We start from the raw sequence: 10,000 nt of genomic DNA, 5'->3' as shown, positions 1-10,000 counted from the left end.
TCCAGACAACACTTACGCTCTATCCCCGACTCTCGGTCGATCGATAGGCCAGGTCAGCGGTGTCTGTTTCGGCCGAAGCTCGGACTTTGGTCAAAATGTTCCGATACAAAATTTGAACCAAGATAGATACAGATATGATTCCTTCTTAAATATACGTTGATTATCGAACAGAATATGGTAAATATTTTGCGATGACCGAGGATTTCATGAATTTTTTTTTTTTTTCGAAAAAATTTTCTATTATCGGAATTTCCTCAAATTTCATTTGGTTGCCTCCTAATGCTTATTAAAAATGATAACCAACAATCAGAATCATTATTTATCATTTATTTCAATTTTTATAATGAAAAACGTTCACGTCCTTTCGCGCCTCTCGATCGTCGTTTACGTGATGCATCGGTCAGCCCTAGTTTACGTGGTGCATCGGTAAGATCGAGTTCACGTTCTGCATCGGTCTGCCCGAGTTTACGTGGTGCATCGGTAAGATCGAGATTACGTGGTGCATCGGTAAGATCGAGTTCACGTTCTGCATCGGTCTGCCTGAGTTTACGTGGTGCATCGGTATGATCGAGTTTACGTTCTGCATCGGTGTGATCTAGTTTACGTTGTGCATCGGTAAGATCGAGATTACGTGAAGCATCGGTATGATCGAGTTTACGTTCTGCATCGGTCTGGACTCTGAGATATATTTTCGACGTGAAAATGTTCCGATACAACTTTTGAACCAGGATAGTTAGAGAGATGATTTTTTCTGGGATGTACGTTGATTGGGGAATGGATTGTGGAAAATAACTTGCCATGACCGAGGTGTTCTCGAATTTTTTTTTTTTTTCGAAAAATATTTTCTGATTTTGGATTTCACTCAAATTTGATTTCGTTGCCTTCTAATGTGTTCTAAAAGAGTAAATCAGTAATCAGAATCGAAAAATATTTTTCGGATTTTTTTTTTTTTGAAAAAAAATTTTCTGATTTTGGAATTTCCTCAAATTTGATTTGGTTGCCTTCTAATGTGTTTTTAAAGCGTAAATCAGTAATCAGAATCAATATTCATTGTCGACTTTAATTTTTATAAGGAAAAATGTTCACGTCCTTAAACGCCTCCCCATCATTAGCCCGAGTCCAAGTCGATGTCAGTCCCGAGCGGACGGTGTCAGATACTACCTATCGCCCCGGTCTGGACTTGGCGAGGTATTTCGACGTGAAATGTTCCGATACAACTTTTGAACCAGGATAGTTAGAGAGATGATTTCTTCTATGTTGTACGTTGATTGTGGAATGGATTGTGGGAAATAACTTGCCATGACCCAGGTGTTCTTGAATTTTTTTTTTTTTCGAAAAAAATTTTCTGATCTTGAAATTTCCTCAAATCTGATTGCGTTGCCTTCTAATGTGTACTAAAAGAGTAAATCAGTAATCAGAATCAATATTCATTGTCGACTTTAATTTTTATAAGGAAAAATGTTCACGTCCTTAAACGCCTCTCCATCGTTACCCCGACTCCAAGACGATGTTAGACCGGAGCGGACGGTGTCAAATGCGACCGATCTCCCCGGTCTGGACTTAGCGAGATATTCCGACGTGAAATGTTCCGATACAAAAATTTAACTGTGATAGTTAGAGAGATGGTTCCTTTTGTGATGTACGTTGATTGTGTAATAGAATATGGAAATAAACTTGAGATGACCGAGGTCTTCTGGGATTTTTTTTTTTTTTCGAAAAATATTTTTCGATTTCGGAAATCCCTCAAATTTCATTGAGATATGTCCTAATGTGTTCTTAAAACTTAAATCAACAATCAGAATTAATATCCAAAAGTTATTTCATTTTTTATAAGGAAAAACGTTCACGTCCTTTCCGCTCCCAAAAAGTGAGATATCATAGAAAATATCGCTATATTTGTTGTTTACGGCCATACCACGCTGAAATTGCCAGTTCTCGTCAGAACACTGAAGCCAAGCAGCGTCGGGCGCGGTTAGTACTTGGATGGGTGACCGCTTGGGAACACCGCGTGCTGTAAGCTTTTTTTTTACGTTCTGCATCGGTCTGCCGAGATAACGTGGTGCATCGGTATGATCGAGTTTACGTTCTGCATCGGTAAGATCGAGATTACGTGATGCATCGGTAAGATTGAGATTACGTGGTGCATCGGTAAGATCGAGTTTACGTGGTGCATCGGTAAGATCCAATTCACGTTCTGCATCGGTAAGATCCAGTTCACGTGGTGCATCGGTAAGATCGAGATTACGTGGTGCATCGGTAAGATCGAGTTTACGTGGTGCATCGGTAAGATCCAATTCACGTTCTGCATCGGTAAGATCCAGTTCACGTGGTGCATCGGTAAGATTGAGATTACGTGGTGCATCGGTAAGATCGAGTTTACGTGGTGCATCGGTAAGATCCAATTCACGTTCTGCATCGGTAAGATCCAGTTCACGTGGTGCATCGGTAAGATTGAGATTACGTGGTGCATCGGTAAGATCGAGTTTACGTGGTGCATCGGTAAGATCCAATTCACGTTCTGCATCGGTAAGATCCAGTTCACGTGGTGCATCGGTAAGATCGAGATTACGTGGTGCATCGGTAAGATCGAGTTTACGTGGTGCATCGGTAAGATCCAATTCACGTTCTGCATCGGTAAGATCCAGTTCACGTGGTGCATCGGTAAGATTGAGATTACGTGGTGCATCGGTAAGATCCAGTTCACGTGGTGCATCGGTAAGATGGAGATTACGTGGTGCATCGGTAAGATCGAGATTACGTGGTGCATCGGTAAGATCTACTTTACGTTCTGCATCGGTCTGCCCTTGTTTACGTGGTGCATCGGTAAGATCGAGATTACGTGAAGCATCGGTATGATCGAGTTTACGTTCTGCATCGGTCTGCCCGATATTACGTGGTGCATCGGTTTGGACTTAGAGATATATTTTCGACGTGAAAATGTTCCGATACAACTTTTGAACCAGGATAGTTAGAGAGATGATTTTTTCTGGGATGTACGTGGATCGGGGAATGGATTGTGGGAAATAACTTGCCATGACCGAGGTGTCCTCGAATTTTTTTTTTTTTCGAAAAAAATTTTCTGATTGTGGAATTTTCTCAAATTTGATTTGGTTGCCTCCTAATGTGTTCTAAAAGAGTAAATCAGTAATCGGAATCGAAAAATATTTTTCGGATTTTTTTTTTTTTCGAAAAAAATTTTCTGATCGTGGAATTTCCTCAAATTCGATTTGGTTGCCTTCTAATGTGTTTTTAAAGCGTAAATCAGTAATCAGAATCAATATTCATTGTCGACTTTAATTTTTATAAGGAAAAATGTTCACGTCCTTAAACGCCTCCCCATCATCAGCCCGAGTCCAAGTCGATGTCAGTCCCGAGCGGACGGTGTCAGATACTACCTATCGCCGAGGTCTGGACTTGGCGAGATATTACGACGTGAAATGTTCCGATACAACTTTTGAACCAGGATAGTTAGAGAGATGATTTCTTCTATGTTGTACGTTGATTGTGGAATGAAATACGTAAAATAACTCGCCATGACCGAGGTGATTACGATTTTTTTTTTTTTTCGAAAAAAATTTTCTGATCGTGGAATTTTCTCAAATTTGATTTGGTTGCCTCCTTATATGTTCTAGTAGCGATAATCAACAATCAGAATCAAAATCCATGGTCGGGTTTGATTTTTATAAGGAAAAATGTTCACGTCCTTTTTTACAACCCCGACTCATTGACGATGTTAGAACCGAGCCGGCGGTGTCAGATACGACCGATCGCCCCGGTCCCGATCGTCATTTACGTTGTGCATCGGTCTGCCCGAGATTACGTGGTGCATCGGTATGATCGAGTTTACGTGGTGCATCGGTAAGATCCAATTCACGTTCTGCATCGGTAAGATCCAATTCACGTTCTGCATCGGTAAGATCCAGTTCACGTGGTGCATCGGTAAGATGGAGATTACGTGGTGCATCGGTAAGATCGAGATTACGTGGTGCATCGGTAAGATCTACTTTACGTTCTGCATCGGTCTGCCCTTGTTTACGTGGTGCATCGGTAAGATCGAGATTACGTGAAGCATCGGTATGATCGAGTTTACGTTCTGCATCGGTCTGCCCGATATTACGTGGTGCATCGGTCTGCCCTAGTTTACGTGGTGCATCGGTTTGGACTTAGAGATATATTTTCGACGTGAAAATGTTCCGATACAACTTTTGAACCAGGATAGTTAGAGAGATGATTTTTTCTGGGATGTACGTGGATCGGGGAATGGATTGTGGGAAATAACTTGCCATGACCGAGGTGTCCTCGAATTTTTTTTTTTTTCGAAAAAAATTTTCTGATTGTGGAATTTTCTCAAATTTGATTTGGTTGCCTCCTAATGTATTCTAAAAGAGTAAATCAGTAATCGGAATCGAAAAATATTTTTCGGATTTTTTTTTTTTTCGAAAAAAATTTTCTGATCATGGAATTTCCTCAAATTCGATTTGGTTGCCTTCTAATGTGTTTTTAAAGCGTAAATCAGTAATCAGAATCAATATTCATTGTCGACTTTAATTTTTATAAGGAAAAATGTTCACGTCCTTAAACGCCTCCCCATCATCAGCCCGAGTCCAAGTCGATGTCAGTCCCGAGCGGACGGTGTCAGATACTACCTATCGCCGAGGTCTGGACTTGGCGAGATATTACGACGTGAAATGTTCCGATACAACTTTTGAACCAGGATAGTTAGAGAGATGATTTCTTCTATGTTGTACGTTGATTGTGGAATGAAATACGGAAAATAACTCGCCATGACCGAGGTGATTACGATTTTTTTTTTTTTTCGAAAAAAATTTTCTGATCGTGGAATTTTCTCAAATTTGATTTGGTTGCCTCCTTATATGTTCTAGTAGCGATAATCAACAATCAGAATCAAAATCCATGGTCGGGTTTGATTTTTATAAGGAAAAATGTTCACGTCCTTTTTTACAACCCCGACTCATTGACGATGTTAGAACCGAGCCGGCGGTGTCAGATACGACCGATCGCCCCGGTCCCGATCGTCATTTACGTTGTGCATCGGTCTGCCCGAGATTACGTGGTGCATCGGTATGATCGAGTTTACGTGGTGCATCGGTAAGATCCAATTCACGTTCTGCATCGGTAAGATCCAATTCACGTTCTGCATCGGTAAGATCCAGTTCACGTGGTGCATCGGTAAGATGGAGATTACGTGGTGCATCGGTAAGATCGAGATTACGTGGTGCATCGGTAAGATCTACTTTACGTTCTGCATCGGTCTGCCCTTGTTTACGTGGTGCATCGGTAAGATCGAGATTACGTGAAGCATCGGTATGATCGAGTTTACGTTCTGCATCGGTCTGCCCGATATTACGTGGTGCATCGGTCTGCCCTAGTTTACGTGGTGCATCGGTTTGGACTTAGAGATATATTTTCGACGTGAAAATGTTCCGATACAACTTTTGAACCAGGATAGTTAGAGAGATGATTTTTTCTGGGATGTACGTGGATCGGGGAATGGATTGTGGGAAATAACTTGCCATGACCGAGGTGTCCTCGAATTTTTTTTTTTTTCGAAAAAAATTTTCTGATTGTGGAATTTTCTCAAATTTGATTTGGTTGCCTCCTAATGTGTTCTAAAAGAGTAAATCAGTAATCGGAATCGAAAAATATTTTTCGGATTTTTTTTTTTTTCGAAAAAAATTTTCTGATCGTGGAATTTCCTCAAATTCGATTTGGTTGCCTTCTAATGTGTTTTTAAAGCGTAAATCAGTAATCAGAATCAATATTCATTGTCGACTTTAATTTTTATAAGGAAAAATGTTCACGTCCTTAAACGCCTCCCCATCATCAGCCCGAGTCCAAGTCGATGTCAGTCCCGAGCGGACGGTGTCAGATACTACCTATCGCCGAGGTCTGGACTTGGCGAGATATTACGACGTGAAATGTTCCGATACAACTTTTGAACCAGGATAGTTAGAGAGATGATTTCTTCTATGTTGTACGTTGATTGTGAAATGAAATACGTAAAATAACTCGCCATGACCGAGGTGATTACGATTTTTTTTTTTTTTCGAAAAAAATTTTCTGATCGTGGAATTTTCTCAAATTTGATTTGGTTGCCTCCTTATATGTTCTAGTAGCGATAATCAACAATCAGAATCAAAATCCATGGTCGGGTTTGATTTTTATAAGGAAAAATGTTCACGTCCTTTTTTACAACCCCGACTCATTGACGATGTTAGAACCGAGCCGGCGGTGTCAGATACGACCGATCGCCCCGGTCCCGATCGTCATTTACGTTGTGCATCGGTCTGCCCGAGATTACGTGGTGCATCGGTATGATCGAGTTTACGTGGTGCATCGGTAAGATCCAATTCACGTTCTGCATCGGTAAGATCCAATTCACGTTCTGCATCGGTAAGATCCAGTTCACGTGGTGCATCGGTAAGATGGAGATTACGTGGTGCATCGGTAAGATCGAGATTACGTGGTGCATCGGTAAGATCTACTTTACGTTCTGCATCGGTCTGCCCTTGTTTACGTGGTGCATCGGTAAGATCGAGATTACGTGAAGCATCGGTATGATCGAGTTTACGTTCTGCATCGGTCTGCCCGATATTACGTGGTGCATCGGTCTGCCCTAGTTTACGTGGTGCATCGGTTTGGACTTAGAGATATATTTTCGACGTGAAAATGTTCCGATACAACTTTTGAACCAGGATAGTTAGAGAGATGATTTTTTCTGGGATGTACGTGGATCGGGGAATGGATTGTGGGAAATAACTTGCCATGACCGAGGTGTCCTCGAATTTTTTTTTTTTTCGAAAAAAATTTTCTGATTGTGGAATTTTCTCAAATTTGATTTGGTTGCCTCCTAATGTGTTCTAAAAGAGTAAATCAGTAATCGGAATCGAAAAATATTTTTCGGATTTTTTTTTTTTTCGAAAAAAATTTTCTGATCGTGGAATTTCCTCAAATTCGATTTGGTTGCCTTCTAATGTGTTTTTAAAGCGTAAATCAGTAATCAGAATCAATATTCATTGTCGACTTTAATTTTTATAAGGAAAAATGTTCACGTCCTTAAACGCCTCCCCATCATCAGCCCGAGTCCAAGTCGATGTCAGTCCCGAGCGGACGGTGTCAGATACTACCTATCGCCGAGGTCTGGACTTGGCGAGATATTACGACGTGAAATGTTCCGATACAACTTTTGAACCAGGATAGTTAGAGAGATGATTTCTTCTATGTTGTACGTTGATTGTGGAATGAAATACGGAAAATAACTCGCCATGACCGAGGTGATTACGATTTTTTTTTTTTTTCGAAAAAAATTTTCTGATCGTGGAATTTTCTCAAATTTGATTTGGTTGCCTCCTTATATGTTCTAGTAGCGATAATCAACAATCAGAATCAAAATCCATGGTCGGGTTTGATTTTTATAAGGAAAAATGTTCACGTCCTTTTTTACAACCCCGACTCATTGACGATGTTAGAACCGAGCCGGCGGTGTCAGATACGACCGATCGCCCCGGTCCCGATCGTCATTTACGTTGTGCATCGGTCTGCCCGAGATTACGTGGTGCATCGGTATGATCGAGTTTACGTGGTGCATCGGTAAGATCCAATTCACGTTCTGCATCGGTAAGATCCAATTCACGTTCTGCATCGGTAAGATCCAGTTCACGTGGTGCATCGGTAAGATGGAGATTACGTGGTGCATCGGTAAGATCGAGATTACGTGGTGCATCGGTAAGATCTACTTTACGTTCTGCATCGGTCTGCCCTTGTTTACGTGGTGCATCGGTAAGATCGAGATTACGTGAAGCATCGGTATGATCGAGTTTACGTTCTGCATCGGTCTGCCCGATATTACGTGGTGCATCGGTCTGCCCTAGTTTACGTGGTGCATCGGTTTGGACTTAGAGATATATTTTCGACGTGAAAATGTTCCGATACAACTTTTGAACCAGGATAGTTAGAGAGATGATTTTTTCTGGGATGTACGTGGATCGGGGAATGGATTGTGGGAAATAACTTGCCATGACCGAGGTGTCCTCGAATTTTTTTTTTTTTCGAAAAAAATTTTCTGATTGTGGAATTTTCTCAAATTTGATTTGGTTGCCTCCTAATGTGTTCTAAAAGAGTAAATCAGTAATCGGAATCGAAAAATATTTTTCGGATTTTTTTTTTTTTCGAAAAAAATTTTCTGATCGTGGAATTTCCTCAAATTCGATTTGGTTGCCTTCTAATGTGTTTTTAAAGCGTAAATCAGTAATCAGAATCAATATTCATTGTCGACTTTAATTTTTATAAGGAAAAATGTTCACGTCCTTAAACGCCTCCCCATCATCAGCCCGAGTCCAAGTCGATGTCAGTCCCGAGCGGACGGTGTCAGATACTACCTATCGCCGAGGTCTGGACTTGGCGAGATATTACGACGTGAAATGTTCCGATACAACTTTTGAACCAGGATAGTTAGAGAGATGATTTCTTCTATGTTGTACGTTGATTGTGGAATGAAATACGTAAAATAACTCGCCATGACCGAGGTGATTACGATTTTTTTTTTTTTTCGAAAAAAATTTTCTGATCGTGGAATTTTCTCAAATTTGATTTGGTTGCCTCCTTATATGTTCTAGTAGCGATAATCAACAATCAGAATCAAAATCCATGGTCGGGTTTGATTTTTATAAGGAAAAATGTTCACGTCCTTTTTTACAACCCCGACTCATTGACGATGTTAGAACCGAGCCGGCGGTGTCAGATACGACCGATCGCCCCGGTCCCGATCGTCATTTACGTTGTGCATCGGTCTGCCCGAGATTACGTGGTGCATCGGTATGATCGAGTTTACGTGGTGCATCGGTAAGATCCAATTCACGTTCTGCATCGGTAAGATCCAATTCACGTTCTGCATCGGTAAGATCCAGTTCACGTGGTGCATCGGTAAGATGGAGATTACGTGGTGCATCGGTAAGATCGAGATTACGTGGTGCATCGGTAAGATCTACTTTACGTTCTGCATCGGTCTGCCCTTGTTTACGTGGTGCATCGGTAAGATCGAGATTACGTGAAGCATCGGTATGATCGAGTTTACGTTCTGCATCGGTCTGCCCGATATTACGTGGTGCATCGGTCTGCCCTAGTTTACGTGGTGCATCGGTTTGGACTTAGAGATATATTTTCGACGTGAAAATGTTCCGATACAACTTTTGAACCAGGATAGTTAGAGAGATGATTTTTTCTGGGATGTACGTGGATCGGGGAATGGATTGTGGGAAATAACTTGCCATGACCGAGGTGTCCTCGAATTTTTTTTTTTTTCGAAAAAAATTTTCTGATTGTGGAATTTTCTCAAATTTGATTTGGTTGCCTCCTAATGTGTTCTAAAAGAGTAAATCAGTAATCGGAATCGAAAAATATTTTTCGGATTTTTTTTTTTTTCGAAAAAAATTTTCTGATCGTGGAATTTCCTCAAATTCGATTTGGTTGCCTTCTAATGTGTTTTTAAAGCGTAAATCAGTAATCAGAATCAATATTCATTGTCGACTTTAATTTTTATAAGGAAAAATGTTCACGTCCTTAAACGCCTCCCCATCATCAGCCCGAGTCCAAGTCGATGTCAGTCCCGAGCGGACGGTGTCAGATACTACCTATCGCCGAGGTCTGGACTTGGCGAGATATTACGACGTGAAATGTTCCGATACAACTTTTGAACCAGGATAGTTAGAGAGATGATTTCTTCTATGTTGTACGTTGATTGTGGAATGAAATACGGAAAATAACTCGCCATGACCGAGGTGATTACGATTTTTTTTTTTTTTCGAAAAAAATTTTCTGATCGTGGAATTTTCTCAAATTTGATTTGGTTGCCTCCTTATATGTTCTAGTAGCGATAATCAACAATCAGAATCAAAATCCATGGTCGGGTTTGATTTTTATAAGGAAAAATGTTCACGTCCTTTTTTACAACCCCGACTCATTGACGATGTTAGAACCGAGC

General features: G+C 40.7%; 1 non-coding gene across 1 annotated transcript; it reads left to right on the top strand.

The window, feature by feature from the left end:
* The first annotated feature begins 1,901 nt into the window (after nucleotides 1-1,901).
* Nucleotides 1,902-2,020, top strand: LOC123688278. Its single transcript, XR_006749807.1, has one exon. It is a non-coding gene; the product is annotated as a 5S ribosomal RNA (ribosomal RNA).
* Nucleotides 2,021-10,000: the final 7,980 nt, after the last annotated feature.

The sequence above is a fragment of the Harmonia axyridis genome, chromosome X (genome assembly GCF_914767665.1).
Source record: "Harmonia axyridis chromosome X, icHarAxyr1.1, whole genome shotgun sequence".
In the NCBI taxonomy this organism is placed as follows: domain Eukaryota; kingdom Metazoa; phylum Arthropoda; class Insecta; order Coleoptera; family Coccinellidae; genus Harmonia; species Harmonia axyridis.
Note: the sequence above shows the minus strand (reverse complement) of the source record. Positions and strands in the feature narration are given on the sequence as shown.